The following is a 17,120-nucleotide window of genomic DNA, read 5'->3' as shown; positions in this document are numbered from 1 at the left end:
TTATGTGCCCCCCACCCCTGCTTTCCTTTGGTACTGGGGATTGCCACATCCTCAATTCCTTTTAGTTTTTGGAGTGATATAACCATTGTAAGTAGTCTAGAGAAAATTTAAAGAATTCAGAATGGGCTGGGGAATTAGCTCAGTGGTAGAACACTTACCTAACATACTCTAGACCCCGGTTCAACCCCATTTGTCCAAAAAGAGAAAGTCTGCTGGGTATGGTGGTGCATGCCTATAATCCAGCAGCTTGGGAGACTGAGGCAGGAGGATTTCGGGTTTTGAGACCAGCTTCAGCAACTCAGTGAGAATCTCACTCAAAATAAAAAATGAAAAGGGCTGTGCTGGGCACTGTAGTGCATGCCTGTAATCTTAGCAGCTCCGGAGGCTGAAGCAGGAGGATTGGAAATTCAACACCAGCCTCAGCAACTTAAGGAAATGCTAAGCTACTTAGCAAGACGCTGTATTAAAAAATTTTAAAAAGGCTGGGGATGTGGCTCAGTGGTTAAGAGCCCCTGGGTTCAATCCCTGCTACCAAAACCAAAATATAAATAAATAAATAAAAAGAGCTATGAATGTAGTTCAGTGGTAGAGTGTCTAGTACCACCATCCAAAAAAAAAGAGGGAGGGAAGGAAAGAAAAGAATAATAAGGAGGATGTGCATGAGTTACATATAAGTACTATGCCATTTTATATAAGAGACTTGAGTATCTACAGATTTTAGTATCTGTAGTTGCTCCTAGAATCAGTCCCCCATAGATATTCATGGACAACTATATTTACAGATCATATATCTGATAAAGAATTTGTATCTAGAATATAAAGAACTCTTATGTCTTAAAAGGACAAATGAAAAAATGGACAAATGGGGTCTGGGGTTGCTTCTTAGTGGTAATATGCTCATCTAGTATGTATGAGGCACTGGGTTCAATCCTCAGCTCCACATTAAAAAAATAAAGATACTGTGTCCATCTACAACTAAAAAATATTTTTAAAAAATTGGACAAATAAACCGAACAGACATTTCATCAAAGAAGATAAACAAATGGCATATGAAAGATGCCCAATGTCATGAGTCATTAGGAAATACAAGTCAAAATGCCAATGAGGGGCTGGAGGGTAGCTCATTGGTAGGGTATATTATATATGAGTCCCTAAATTTAATCCTTAGCACTAAAACACCACCGCATACACACAATGAGATACAAGTCACATCTCCTACAATGGCTATAATAAAACAGTTACAGGTTTAATGAGGATGTAGGGAAATTGGGACCTTCATACACTGCTGAGGGGAGTGCAAAATGGTTCAGGTATTTTGTAAAACAGTTTGGCCATTCCTCAGAAAGTTAAACAGTGAGTTACCATTTAATCCTAGTATTCTAATCATCGGTCTGGAACCATGAGAAATGAAAAAAATATGTATATACCTGAATATTCATAGCAGTATTGCTCATAATAATATCATAATTCATAATGATCATCTTTTAAATGGATAAGTAAGATGTGGTCCATACAAAGAAATACTCCTTAGCCATAAAAAGGAATAAAGTACTGATTCATGCTGCAACATAATGAACCTTGAAAATATTATGAAAGAAGAAGCCAGTCACAAAAGAACACATATTGTATGAGTACATTTGTAGACATAATTCTCTAAGAAGTCAGAAAATTAATGTCTACATATCAATAGGTAAGATGGGAGTTTTGTTATGGTAGAGAGTATGAGGTTTCTTTTTGGAGTGATGTAACCATTCTAAATTTGATTGTAGTGATGGATGCACAGTTCTTTGAATATATTAAATATCATTGAATTTTATACTTTCCATATATAAATTATATTTCAATAAAGCTGTTACACCTCCCCATTTTTTTTTTGTAATTCTTAGAGGATGTAAAAGATGAGAAAGTAATTCAAGTGCTTAACACTGGCTAGCAAATAGTATGTAGTTGTTAGTAGTTATTATTAAATACGTATCACTTTGAAATTTTCTTAGAAACATGATTAGACTGGCAGTACTAAGTTTGGTAATGGAAAAAACCAATTGGGACACATTGTTGTGGTTCAGACAAGAGAGAATGCAGGTCAGTGTGAGCTAAGGTGATAGCAGTGGGCATGGAAAGGAAGAAATAATTTCTAGCTATAACAAGTAAAGTAAAATAGATAGTGATACTTCGTAGATAAAACATGAAAATAAAATCTGTAGGATTTTGCTCCTGATTGTGATGGATAAGGAATGATATATCAAATTACACAGTAACAGGTCATGGAAAATTTTCCAACTTGGTAGAATGGTGGTAATACAAAAAAGTTTAAATGCCTAGCTTCATTCTAAAAACTGAGGATTTTAGTTGACTTCTGCACTTAAACTTTTGCCTAGTTTAATAGGAGACTAACACAAGAAAAGATAATATGAGAGTTTTGTTTTCTCACGTCAGCATATGGAGTGGAAAAAATGACATTCAAAACTACCATTGAAAATCCCTGGGGGCTGGGGTTGTGGCTCAGTGGTAAAGCACTTGCTTGGCACTTGAGAGTTATTGAGTTTGATCCTCAGCACCACAAAAAAATAAACAAAATATTGTGTCCATCTATAACTGAAAAGAAAGAAAGAAAGAAAGAAAATCCTCTAGGATACCACCAGTATAGGTCCTCTCTATCAGAGCCAGTTTTTCTGTTTAATCAACAGATTAAACAGATTAGATTTTAGTGGTCAATTATTGAACAATTGTTACTAAATCAAGATATCCTGTTTTCGGGGAGGTTACATTCTAGTGTGAGTGATAAATGGTAAAGGTAAACCCAATTTTGGATGCTGATTTTCAATGCTATAAAGTAAGTAACATAATGATTATAGATTTACACTGCTGGTAGTAGTGTTGGTGATATAGGTGCTAATGCTATATTGTTAAGAGAGCATCTCTGAGAATCTGACATTTGAGATGGTGTACACTGGAGAACATTCTGAGTAGAAGCAATAGGAAGTGCAAAGGTCTTAAGAATCTGGTGTGTTTAGGTACAAATTAGATATGTATGGACAGAAGTCCACTATAACTAGAGTGTAGTCATTGAGAAAGATGGTTGAAAGGTAAAAGGAGAAAGATAGGGGCCAGATTATTTAGAATGTAATAGACTATGGTCAGGAGCCTGGATTTTGTTCTAGTTTCAGTGGAAAGCTAATAATGGAGTTTAATAGAGAATAATAGGACCCAGTTTATTTTTAGAAAGATCACTTTGACTAAGGGGTTCTTAACCTCAGCACCATTGACATTTGAAGCCAAAGAATTTTTTGTAGGAATTATAGGAGGTTTAGGAGCATTCTACAACAATGTAGGATTCCTAATATCTTCCCTGACCTCTACCTATTAGATGCTAGAACTTCCTCCCCATCCCCTCAGCTGTGACAACCCAAAATGTCTCCAGACACTGCTAAGGGTCTCCTAGGGGACAAAAATTACTATTTTAAAATTTTAAACAAAAAATTGTGCCGTTAAACACAAGACTCTAACAGAGGGCTGTACACATTAGGAGAAGCAACATGATCTGTTTCACATGAACTTGAGCATATCATGGACTTCGGAAGTGGGTTGTTTTTTTTTTTCCTCTCCCAAGTTTATGAGGTTAATAAAGGTAAGTTAAATGCACATGTTCTGATTCCACTGTTAAATGTGCCATGATGGACAACTATAAAAGGTCTAGTTGTGTTAAGAAAAAAAAAAGGGAACAATTAAATTTACCCAAGGGAAGTAGGGGTAAAGGAGGAGATGGGCAACCTTTGAACTAAATAGATGAATAGTTGTTTAAAGGTAGGCAGTGCTTTTCAGAGGAGGAATCATGAAGAAAGGATCTCTAGGCATGCCAGGAAAGAAGGACCAATTGGAAGGATGAAATGGGAAACCAAGGGGAGTATTTGGAACAAACTATAGGGATATTCCAGTCTGCAGTGCAGAAAAGTGGGTTGGAAATAACAGGTTTGGAAAATATTCTCTTATGATGATAATTAAGGCAGAGGGAGGGGTGGGGATCAGCTCACCAAAGGAGTAGAGTTAACAGAGGTGTAAGGACAGGCTTTTCAGGGATTTCCTCAATTCTGGAGGTCTCTGGGGCAGGTAAACAAATGGTGGAAATTGGGGAATTAATGCTGGGTACCCAGGATATGCAGTTTTGTTTACCATTGTTAAATCTGGCAGTAATCAGCCTTAAGTACTTGCCATTTTACCCATTTGGGAGACAAATAAACTTTGTTCGTTCCACATGAAATCTCAATTTCAAGATTTAATCTTGAAGATTTGATCCTTCCCTATATAAACCCGAAGATATTGTTGACATCCCAAAGAAAGTACTTAGATCTGTCTTCTTTTGTGGCCACACAAAGAATAAACTCATTTCCTGCTTCACCATCAATTTTTTTTCCTTATTGGGGACTTGTGGGGCTAGTGACCAGGCCTGGTCTGTTAGGACCCTCCAGAGCCAGGTCTTTGGCAAGAACTTTGTTAACAAACCCCTCTCTGTTAGAGTCTGGTTTTAAGTGGACATAATTTTTGTACAGAAATTTAGAATAGTAAATTTTGTCCCCCAGGAGATACTTAGCAATCTGGAGACATTTTTGGTTGTTACAGCTTGGGTGTTATAGAGGAGGCACCTAAGTATTTCTAGTGTTTCACCCCCATGAGGAAGCTTTTAGGTAGAAAACCATGCAGAGTAATAGGTTGATGGTGAAACAGACGCCATCTGAAATTAAGGGCAACTTCCTGATAACTTGTTTTTCTGTGGATTTGAAACAGCACCTTTTGAAATTAAAGCTCCAAATTATTTTAACTTCCTCACACTGAAAATTAAAAATGCTAAGGACAGACACCAAGGAAGCTGAGAATGACAGGATTTCAGGTTAAGTAAACTTGCTTATGTATATTTCCTGCCTTTTGTCCCACTTTGCCTCTTATAAAAGCTTTCCTCACCCAAGAGCATCCTGAAGATGGTGATTTGAGTCAAAAAGTTTCCTCTATCTTTCTTAAAAGTTGGTTTTGATTAAACCTATTTTCTTGCCAATCTAAGTCCTGAGTATTTTCTTAGCAGCCTAGCCCAGGGACCCTGCCTGGAAACCAGCTGGCTGGATTTGGCTGCACGCCCCTGTAAGAAATAGGCCAAAAAAGAAGTTGTTAAAATGAGTGTTTTGCAGTGGAACAGCAGCTAGATTGCTTCTCCCCACAGGTCCCACAGAAGCAGTTATAATTTATCTGAACAAAAGCAAAAGCCAGGTGATACATATGTATACACACAGATTCAGTCAACCTGAAGAGGGGGGTATGTGGGGCTGGGGATATAGCTCAGTTGGTAGAGTGCCTGTCCCGCAAGCACAAGGCCCTGGGTTCAATCCCCAGCACTGCAAAAAAAAAAAGAAAGAGGGTGCAAAATGGGACAAAAGGCAGGAAATGCCCATATGCAGATTTAGCCAGGGTAGGGGCAGTGTTAGGTGAGGGTAGGGGCAATTTTTGTTTTCAGCTTTCTTGGCTTTGCTAGGCTTATATTTAGTATGAGGAAGTTGTGTTTTGTTTGTGTTGGGTACCAGGGATTGAACCCAGGAGCATTTAACCTCTAAGCCACATCCCCAGCCCATTTTATATTTTATTTTGAGACAGGGTCTTGCCAAGCTGCTTAGGGCCTTACTAAATATCCGAGGCTGGCTTTGAACTTGTGATCTTCCTGTTTCAGCCTCCCAAACCTCTGGGATTACAGTCCTGATGAGGAAGTTTTTCTTAATTTCAGAGGGGCCCTCTAACCACTTTTGTACCCAGGATAACAAAGGTTCTCAAATCTGCATCAGAAACATCAGACCTGATGGTTTGTTAAAACAGATTGTTGGTCACTTCCTGGGAGTTTGGTTTATTACTAGTCTCTGCCAAAGGTCTGTTTCTGAGGGGACTAATAGACCAAACCTGGCCCCTAGCCTGAAAAAACCAAATGAAAAAAAAAAAAAAAAAATAGATGGTGCAGCTGCACAAGAAGACATATCTAAGTACTTTCTTTGGGATGTCAACAATAGCTTCAGGGTTATACAGGGAAGGATCAAAGGCAAGAATCTAGGGGGTTTGCATAGTTAGTAATCTTGGTCAGACTCTGAATTGTTGATCTTTATCCCACATCTGGTCCTGTAGTCTTGTGGGGGCAAGGAAATGGCCAATACTGGTGAGGGGGGTAGTTTCCATTCCCTCACAAGTTATTTATCTCTCAGACTTGTTATCTTGAAATTGAAGATAAACTGAGGGAAAGAATAACTCAGAAAATAACAGGTCAGAAAGACACAATGGTGGGAGTTAGGTCACTAATTGGGGCCTCTTTCAGATTCAGTAGCTCTAGGGTGGAGCCCAGTAATTTGCATTTTTACCTAAAAAGTTTCCAGGTAATGTTCCTGGTCTGGAGGCCGTACTCTGAGAAGCACTGACTGGTTTTTGCTCTGGACTACCAATTCCTTTGTGAGTTTAATATACTCATCTTGGAATCGTCTCCAATGTTTTAGTGTGTATTTATGCTCTAGTGGGTGGACAGCCTAGAATCACCTAACAACTCCCTTCAGAAGTGGTGTCCAGGGCTGGGGATGTGGCTCAGTTGGTAGAGTGCCTACCTCGCAAGCACAAGGCCCTGGGTTCAATGCCCAGCACCGCAAAAAAAAAACAAACAAACAAAAAAAAAAAAAAAAACAAAAAAAAACACCAAGAAGTGGCTTCCATTAGCAGCACATCTCCAGTTCCGACTATCCAGAATTCCAAGTAAATACTGATTAATTTCACAGGAGGCTAATAAATGCCGTCTCTATCCCCCTAAGATATCTGGAAGATGGCATTTAGGCGACAGAGAGGCTGCTCCAGCCTCGCATTCTCCGCCCCTCTCTGCTGCTAACCACTACAGGGGCTCCGGGGTGCCCCAAGATTCAGAATCGTACAACTTCCTCAGTAACTTTAAGAAGCACAAAAGGGATGGGAGCAGGTACTTTAGGATCGAGACCGGTGATAAAACCGGCTGGGCCACCTGAGGAAAGCGTCTTTTCTCGCAGGTGGAGCTACGAAGCGGGTGGGAGGCAGAGCCCGCATAGGCACCGCCCTCTCGACCCAGGGGCGGTCCAGGCGGCGGCGGCAGCGATCCTAACGGGCTCGCGAGGCTGCCGGTGCCCCGCCCTCCCCGGCCCTCTCCGGCCCTCTCCGGCCCTCCCCGGCTCCATCTTGCGCGCCAGCGGGTTGGGCGCTGACGCTGCTCCTGTTCAGGTGAGCAACAGCACGCTCTCCCCTTTCCGCCCTTTCTCTTGCCTGGGTCGCCTCGCCTTCCGCCCGCTGTGGCGCCGGCCGTCTGGGAAACGGTGGGGTCCTGCGCCGGCGGAGAAGCCGGGTGGGCCTTTGGGTGGTGGCGACTCGGAACCGGGGCTACAGGGCGGGGTCGCGTCGGGGTGGGGTGTACTTGGGAGGCCGGCGGGGCGTGCGGGAAGACGGGGAAATCCTGTTGGTTGATTCTGTGCCACTAGTCTGTGCGGCAATCCTAGGACAGTGACGCCCTGCCCTCGGGCAGGTAGACCACAAGTGGGAGACTGAGGTCAGAGGATGTCCTGCTGAAGCCACCTTAAGGGAGGCCAAGTAGGGAGACCAGCGAGCGGCACTGAAAGTCAGATATGGCTGATGACTAGACTTACTGGTGACACAGCAAATTTAGGGAAACGGGAAATTTTGTACTGTGCTTAAGACAGAATTCAAAAACCTGAGATTTGTACTCTGGGTCAGGTTTACGATATTTGGAAACTATTCTAAGTAGCATTCCAGATTTGATTCCTCTTCATTGAGACCAACAGCAGACGTGTGCTGATACCAGCCCGTCCTTTGAGAACACTTCCCAAGAAAACCAAGGTGCAGAGGGAGATGGGTGCTGTCCACTATAAGGGGGAAAGAAATAAAAAGACGTTGTTATCTCTCGACTATCTTTAAACTCTGTAATTGCCAGCTGATAGCGAGCTAACTTCATTAAGTAATCTGTCTTAATTACATTCTGAGTGTAGTGAACTACTTCTCAGGAAAGGTTTTTCAAGCACTAGATAGGCAGAAGTGATAATTTTGGTTACTGCAGACTTAAGCCATCTTTTAGTTCCCTCCTGTCCATGCAGAAGACCAGCCATCTTTCCACATTCTTTATCCAGATTACTGACGAATTTAAATGATCCTTCCAGACCTAGAGGCAGGTTTTGGAAAATTGTATCTGATGTTGCCCAACTTCAGTTACCCTTCCTGTTTTTTTTTTTTTTTTTTTTTTTTTCCTAAATTTGCAGCAGCTGCCTCCTGTGTTCCTGGGCTGCATGCCATCTATGAGACTCCCATTGTAAGACCCACCCTTTTACCAGCTGACTCACTGGGTGGAGATAGTTTGGAGAACCAAGAATGATTTTCTACTTTACTAAAAGTAGTTGAGGGTAGGCAATGTTAAAAGGAAAATAAAAACTGGTTCACCAGCAGAGTCGTCTTATTCACTTAGGTAAAGTTGTGTGATTTGTTGAGTCATCCTGGGATTTGTTTAGATTTTTACAAAAACTTTTTAAGTTTACTTTTTGATTAGATTACTTTTTGATTAGATGATACTGCACAATTTTAAAAGGGATGGAAAGGACATTGAAAAGTAAGTTTCCTTCTCCCTGAGGGCTTCTCTCAGGAGGTGGTCACTGTTTTTTACTTCCTTGTGTATCCCTTACAGGGATATTCTATGTGTATACAAGAAAATAGTATATTTCTTACACATGTGGTTTCAAATTACCTATGCAGTTTTTCACCTTTGTTTCACTTACGTTTTGGAGACAGTTTCATATATGGAAAAGCTGCCTTTTTTCTTAACTAGAAGCACTTTACCACTGAGCACATCCCTGCCCACCCCCCCCCCTTTTTTTTTTTTTTTTTTTTTTTTTTTTGGAGACAGTGTCTCACTGAGTTGCCTAGCGCCTTGCTGTTGCTGAGGCTGGCTTTGAACTCTGGATTCTCCTTCCTCAGTCCCCCAAGCTGCTGGGATTATAGGCGTGAACCACTGTGCCTAGTGGTCAGTTTAGCAGATTTTTAGTTCTATTCTGCATATTGTAAAGGACACTGTAATAACAGACACCTCATTTTCCTATATTATATGTTCAAAAGATTGGATACTTTTTTCTCCATCTTTTATCTGTACCTAGGACAGTGCTTATTACAAAATGGGCTTTCATACATTTTAAATCAGGTCAAACTCACTTAGCATCTGTTTTTTTTAAATATTTTAGATTGAACCAAGGACCTCCTGCATGCATATGTGCTTTCCCATTGAACTACATCCCCAACCTTTGTTGGTCACCTCAATGTAAAAGAAATATAAATCATTTGTGGCTATATTGGGGGAAAGCACCAAAACATGTATTTTGAAATATAGAAAACTTGATGATCAGTCCAGAAATGCCAACATTATTTGGTACCAAAGTATGATTCACAGACCAGCAGCATCAGCATCACATTGAAGTTTTGTTAGAAATGCAGAACCTGAGTCTGCATTTTAACAAGATCCAAGATCCTCATGTGATTCATACACATACTAAAATTTGAGAAGCACTTGTTTTTGTCCACTACATTATACAAAAAAGAGAGACTAGTTAAATTATGTGGGATGAATGATCTCAGGCTTAAGGGCCAACTCACCTAATAATAGTTAGTTAACAAAGCCATGCTAAGAAAAATACTGGGTTACTTTCTACCCTGGAGTATTAGGTAATTTAAGTAGTAACACTGTTGACATATAAAGAGATGTTAAGAGTAGTTCTGTAGGAAATGATAAGTATTTAATTCCTTACCAGTATGAAAGACCTCCTGATTTGGCTATTGCTTTTTTTTCCCCTTGTGGTGCTTGGAATTTAACCCAGGGTCTTCAGCATGCTAAATATGTGCTCTACTACTGAGCTATATCCCTGAGTTCTGCCCCTTATTCTATTTTGGTGATTATCTGTCACAGTTAGACTTTACCTTTTGTCTCGTATCTGACACTGTTCTACTTTCTTGCCAGTCTGTGCCTGCACCTTTTAAAAACTCGTTTAAATCTTTCATCATTCTTTACTGATTTTCTATGAAAGAAGTTGTGCAGACATCCCCTACAATAGGAAATAATGTAGAAGAGAGAGCCATTAATAATACACATTTCATAATATGGGATACTGGTGGCCAGGAATCTCTTAGTTCTTCCTGGAACACTTGCACTAACATGGAGTTGGTATAGTAGTTGTAGACTGTACAGACAGGATTTCTGTAACTAGAGAATTACAAAATGTTAGTGTATGAGGATCTAAGGAAAAACCCAAAACAAAATATAAATTATTGTCAGGTTAATAAAATATTTATAGGCTTACAAATTTCAAGTGTGCGGGATAAAGTTCTGTTATTAGGTCTGATGTTGTCTAAAACGTTATTAAGAATTGAACATATTTAGTTCATGTTTTTCATATCAGTATTAAAATACAGGTTTTATCACTTTTTTCATACATAGCAATAAGAAAATAATTCTTCAACATAGGAAAGCAGAACCTTCAAATTTCAAAAATAACAATCTAAGTAAGACTTCTGAAGGTGAATTACTCTTGGTGTTCCTACCGTATATAAAAAAATAAGAGTAAGAAAGTTTTGATCACAAAAGAAGAGTGAAAAAAGATCATTGTGTAAATTGCATTAATATTTTTCTCTACTTCCTAATAGGCTGGAACCCAGAATTATTTAAGCAATTAATTGTAGGAAATTTATAATCTGAAATAATGTTGTTGTTATTGGGCTAATAACAACAGACCAACGACTGATGAGAATGTTTGCAGGCTGACAATCTGGACCAGTGGCTGGCTAGGATGTTCGCAGGCTGACAATCTGGGTTGTAAAGTGGTGTGGGGATAACAGAATGCTGGCAGCAGCTGATGCCAGTATTTCTCCCTCTTTATTTTTATAGATACCGGAGTTGGGACAATGGTCTTTTTTCTGTAGCTTCTTCCTGCTGGTTAGGGGTGAAGAGTTTCATTCCTGTTAAAAAAAAAAAAGGTTTAGGGAGGGCTTTAGGTGGGAGAAGTGTTTTTGGAGACGGAGGTGACAATAGTGAATCATAGGTTTCAGCTTTGGATGTCAGGTGCTGGTAGTCTTAAAGGAGAAGCAGTTGATTGACCGATTGGTTGCTGAACTTATGTGTCCACCAGCTCCGGAACTTGTATATCTGATCTTGTAGGAACTTCTGTAGGCAATTTAGCAGGTATGATCCCGTTTAGGAAGATCTGTAGATCTTAAAAGTTCCAAAAATTTCTGACTCTGGCAGTTTCCTGCCTAAGAATCTCTTTTGTAGCCTCCAATCTTACTTATTCTTGGGGATAATACAAGTGTAGGTCTTAAGTTCCAATAAAGGAACTCTTGTCTTTCTTTTTAAATCCAGTTATGACTGTTCCTTTTAAATCCAGTTATGGCTGTATTTTGGTTATAACTGTTTTTACTAGGTGTTTAAGACCAAGCTGGTCAAATTGACCTTGTTCCTATCTTCTGTTAAGGGTCAGCTGAGTTCCCACAGGGGTTACTTGTGGAGAACTTGAGAGCAGCTTCTTAGCTCCTTAAGTGCCATTTGCTAGGTAGGGTCTCCTTGCTGAGGTGGCTTCCTTTGGAACCATTAGGGATTTCTCCCTAGTTCAATGACCTTCCTGTTTGCAGCAGGTACACTGATTGACTTTTCATCCTTTAGTGGTCTCATTAATCTCCCTGATAGGAAGATCATGTGGCCCAGTTGCAAAGCTCCTTAGAGAAGCTCTCCTATTCCCTGGGTTCAGACTGACTCAGAGGGCAAGAGCCAAATACTGTTTTCTTGGCCCTTTTTTGTTAATCTTGATCTTAAACATCCAGCAAGCCAATCTCACCAGTCACAAGTTAAGAGTACTGGGCTTTAATGTTTATGACTTTACAGTCATTTGCCCCCTTTTATTTAATTGGGGTCTATATTATCTGTCCTAAAGGTGATGGCTTATTATCTCAAATTAATTTAGGTTGTTTGTTCTTGAAGTAGTACTTCTGGCAAAACATTAATCGGGCAACTGTTATAGAGTTTATAAGGAAAATACAAAATGGAATTAACAATAAAATATTTAGTTTGTGTAACAGATATGTTGAATTTTGACTGAGCTATACATTATATCCCCTGTTTGAAATCACAGTAATTTTATAACAAAAAACAATCTTTTGAATATAACTTTAAATAAGCTGAAGTCTGGCTTATTTTGGAGCCATTCTGACATGGAGCAGGGTGGGAGGCAGAGCCTTATCTCAGGTAAGGCGGGGCTCTTCACAAATCTTAGGTAAAGTGTTCTAGTTCTAAAACTGATCTTTGCCTCTTTCTTCTTCTTCTTTTTTTTTTTTTTTTTTTTTTTTTTTTTTGCAGTGCTGGGGCTCAAACCCAGGGCCTTGTGCTTGCAAGGCGAGCACTCTACCAACTGAGCTACCTCCCCAGCCCCTTTTGCCTCTTTCTTAAATGTCATTTTAAGAAGTTTACATATATTGTTTCCTGAGTCTATGCGAATGTTAGTTAACACAATGACATTACATCCAAAACATAAATCAAGGAAAGGCTGAGAGCGCTTTTAACTTTCCTTTTGTGTGGCAAAGTGGCAAAATGCTTTCATGTTTCAGGTTTCAGGATATTAACCTTTAAGCAAATCAGTCTCTAACAGGTCCTGTTATACAACATTAAGTGATATATCTAACTTACATTGGTGTTAGACTGTGTTGCAATAGAAAATGAGCCTGCGAGATTTGAGATCTAGAGTCAAATAGAGACAGCCAAGCGGGTGGGGGGCACAGAGAATTTAGATTGGGCAGAACCCATGGCTGAGAGTTCTCAGGACCCCAGAGAAGGTTCAGTGAGGGTTGTCACCATCCCTGACTGGTTTGTGGCCAAAGCCAAGGGAGACCCTGACCCGGCACTGGGGCTTTTGTAGAGAGAGAGTTCAGGGCCACCGTAGAAGAGCTCTGAGGACTCACTGCCAGTATAGGGAAGGCTGTCTAGAGTCGAATTTTATGGTGGACAAGGAGGTTGGTGACGCCAAGAGGCGGAAACACCCTACAGTGGATATTGGCTAGGGAGGAGGGGCCACGGTCAAAGTGGCTCAGATCCCCATGAAGGGAGAGCCAGCAGGCAATGACCGTGGATCCCATCCCGAGTTTCATCACAGACTTTTTCTGTTTATACCCAGAAACATTTTTTCCCCTTCTACTAAGTATATTTTTGTACTAGAACCTTTTATTTTTCTTTCTTATATGTTGACCCCTTTTGTTCACATTCTGAAACAACTCTTATGAAATTTCTGAATTTAGATAAATTACACCATTTTAATAAGATGAAATATTTTGTTATGTACAGTACTCTTAATTGAAACACAGTTGAAATTTTTGGATCCCTATGTATATAATCTTATTTTACTATAAAAACCAAGATATCAGGGGCTGGGGAGATAGCTCAGTCAGTAGAGTGCTTGCCTTGCAAGCACAATGCCCTGGATTCGATCCCCAGCACCCCCCCAAAAAAAAAAAAAGATACCAGATAAATGTATTAAACAGTATCTGCCGTCTATTTCCTGTTGAAGAAAAGTCCTAGAAACAATTGATATTAGACATTTTATAGACATCAACATTTTATTAATCTGACCACCTGGAGACTTGTGAGGTAAGTAATTTCAAAGACATTTTACTTTGATTTGTTTATGTAATTTAAATTGAACCTTTTTTTTTTTTTTTTTTTTGGGTGCTGGGGATCGAACCCAGGGCCTTGTGCTTGCAAGCCAAGCACTACCAACTGAGCTATCTCCCCAGCCCCTAAATTGAAACTTTTTAATTAAAATCACGTGAACTAAAGGTATCTGAATCCATTTCTTAAATTTTTTATGAGTACTATATTTGGATGCACATATACAGACAACACAATATCAGACAACAGAATATACACTTAACACAAAAGCAAAGTCCTTGTAGCTTTTTATAGGCAAATTTCCATTGCAATGTAACAGATGTTCAAAAATAACTGTAGAACTGATTAAAAAGCCATTAACCTAGGTATGTAGGATCAAAATTATGAGCATTGAAGAAAAACAAAACAAGAGTCCTAGAAGAAAAAATAATGGTCATTGTCTTAGTAAAATTGCATGAGAGCATAAGAAAGAGAAAGGGAGGGAAAAGCGAGAGAGAGAGTTCAGGTTTGTAGGAAGAGCAAAGATTGCAAGAAAGAGAAAACTTGAATGTAGGGAAATCTCTCCATTTTCCTGAGTGCTGTCAGAAATTAAAAAGATCCCTAAAAGTTTTTCGATCTAAAGTGCCATTTGGTTTGAGGTCCAGGGTGAGGTGGAGGGACTTTTTTTTAACTAAGAGGCAACCTAGTGGGGTATGGGTAGGATTGAGAGTGAGCTGCCCATTGCGAGAGAGAAATTGGTGAATATACAGATGAGGTGTTCCTTGGCCCCCAGGAAATCACCCAAGTGAAGGATGAGTTATCCAGGGAGTGGTTACTACCATTAAGATAAGTGTCAAGGCTAAGCCATAGGGGTATCTGGGTGCCTGGCGCTGGGGCTTTCGTAGAGACAAAAATATCACAGAGAGAACCTAGGACTGGAGTAGGTCCTGCCTCTCTGGAAAGAGTTCCCCATCAGCCCGGAACTCTCCCCAGCAGTCAGTATAGGGATTCAGCTGTAGTTGCAAGAACCGTGACTGCGGGGTGCCTGACGTTCGGTAGTCACTTCCCAGGTAACCAAGTCAGGGGAGAAGCCACTTACCGAATGAGGCCATTGTCTGCATGTGGAGGAGAGTGTCTGGGAAAATGGAAGGTGACACCAGCGTCTCAGGGTCTGGGGCAACAGATGGGATTCCACTCGCCTAAGTGGCGGTAGAAGAGCCCATCCGAGTCACGGCACCAGTGAAAAGTGAAGAGCACCCAGAATCCACTCCGGACGCAGGAACTCATGCAAGAGATTTTATTAAGTGGACAGGCAGAATGTCTGCCTGTAGGGTGAGAGGGGGAGAGAGAGAGAAAGCAAGTGAGAGTGAGGAGGAGAGAGAGAGAAAATGGTGGGGGAGCTATTCTGAAGTAGTGGAATTTCTCGGGCTAATAGCATTTGGACCAATGACTTTACTAGGAAGTTCGAGGGCATGGTGGGGCAGAATACTGGCAGCAGGAAAATAGCAGATCTGATGCCAATAATGTGTGTGTGTTCCTGTAAAAGTGTTCCTTTTTCTCCGCATCCTCTCCAGCATTTATTATTTTTATTTTTGATGACTGCCATTCTGACTGGGGTGAGATGAAATCTCAGTGTAGTTTTGATTTGCATTTCCCTAATTACTAGTGATGCTGAATATTTTGTTCATATATTTTTGGCCATTTGTATTTCTTTTGGGAAGTGTCTGTTTAATTAGTTTGTCCATTTATTATTTGTGGTTTGGTGTAGTTTTTTCAGTTCTTTATATATTCTAGATATTAATCCTCTGTTGGAAGAGTAGCTAGCAAAAGTTTCCCCCCATTCTGTAGGTTCTCTTCACATTTCTAATTGTTACTTTTGCTGTGCAGAAGCATATTAATTAATCCCATTTAACTCTTGGCATTATTTTGTAAGCTTTAGGGGTCTTATTGAGAAAGTCATCACCTGTGCCTATATGCTGGAGTGTTAACCCTGCACTTTTTTTTCTTTTGGTGGGGGTGGTTACTGGCGGTTGAACTCAGAGGCACTCAACCAGTGAGCCACATCCAGCCCTATTTTGAATTTTATTTAGAGACAGCGTCTCACTGAGTTGCTTAGCACCTCACTTTTGCTGAGGCTGGCTTTGAACTGGCGATCCTCCTGCCTCAGCCTCCCAAGCTGCTGGGATTACAGGCATACACCACCATGCTCAGCCCTACATTTTATTCTAAGAGTTACATAGTTTGTTTTAATTTCTAGGTCTTTGATCCATTTTGAGTTGATTTTTTGTGTAGGGTGAGAGATAAGGATCTAGTTTCGTTCTTCTAATGCAGATAACCAGTTTTCTCAGCACTATTTGTTAAAAAGGCTGGCTTTTCTCCAATGTATGTTTTTGGCACCATTGTCAAGGATCAGATGACTGTAGATGTGTGGGTTTGTCTCTTTGTTTTCTATTCTGTACAATTGGTCTATATATCTGTTTTTATACCAGTACTATGCAGTTTTTGTTACTACAGCTCCTTAGTATAATTTGGAATCAGGTATTATGCATCCAGCATTGCTTTTTTGGCTTAGAATTGCTTTGAGTATTGTGGGTCTTTTTTTCTTCCAAATGAATTTTAGGACTGTTTTCTCTGGTTCTCTGAAGAATGTCATAGATATTTTGGTGGGGATTATATCAAATCTGTATATTGCGCTTGGTAGTATGGCAATTTTAACAATGCTAATTCTGCCTATTCATGAACATGAGAGGTCTTTCCATCTTCTAAGATTTTCTTCAATTTCTTTCTTTGGTGTTCTCTAATTTTCATTGTAGGAATCTTCACCTCCTTTATTAGATTTATCCCTAGGTTTTTTGTTTTTTGAGACTATCGTGAATAGAATTGTTTTCCTGTTTTCTTAGCAGTTTCATTGTTGGTGTATAGGAAAGCTATTGATTTTTTTGTGTTGATTTTGAACCCACCTACTTAGCCAGATTTGTTTATTAGCTCTTTTCATGGAATTTTTTTGATCTTCTAGATATAGGATCATATCATGTACAGTGATAATTTTACTTTTTCCTTTATGATTTTTATACCTTTTTTTCCTTCTCTTGCCTAATTGCTCTGGCCCAAATAAAATTTAAAATAATTCTTCAGAATAAAACAAATGGGTCAAATGTATATTAAATTGGCAGCATATCTACACAGAATTTATTTTAAATGTCATTATAACATAGTAATTTGACCATGCATTCATAGTGGGATATATCCTGGAGATGTAAATATTGTAAAATTTGTATTGTTTTGGTTATTTTTTGTTATGTTAGTAACATTATAGACGTTTGTATTACTTTCCTATGGCTGCTGTAACAAATTATCACAAACTTGGTGGCTTAAAAAAAAAAAAATGTATTCTCTTGTAATTCTGGAGTCC

General features: G+C 39.7%; 1 protein-coding gene across 3 annotated transcripts in view; it reads left to right on the top strand.

Moving 5' to 3' along the window:
- Nucleotides 1-7,179: 7,179 nt before the first annotated feature.
- The window catches only part of Anxa7 (annexin A7), a 33,797-nt gene continuing 23,856 nt past the window's right edge, over nucleotides 7,180-17,120 (top strand). Inside the window, exon 1 of one of the 3 annotated variants that reach the window (XM_047554091.1) lies at nucleotides 7,180-7,257. The gene's annotated coding sequence lies outside the window, so the exon portion shown is untranslated. The remainder of the gene's footprint in view (nucleotides 7,258-17,120) is intronic. The other 2 variants (XM_047554090.1, XM_047554093.1) reach the window with 2 other exon arrangements.

The sequence above is a fragment of the Sciurus carolinensis genome, chromosome 5 (assembly GCF_902686445.1).
Source record: "Sciurus carolinensis chromosome 5, mSciCar1.2, whole genome shotgun sequence".
Classification (NCBI taxonomy): Eukaryota; Metazoa; Chordata; class Mammalia; order Rodentia; family Sciuridae; genus Sciurus; species Sciurus carolinensis.
Note: the sequence above shows the minus strand (reverse complement) of the source record. Positions and strands in the feature narration are given on the sequence as shown.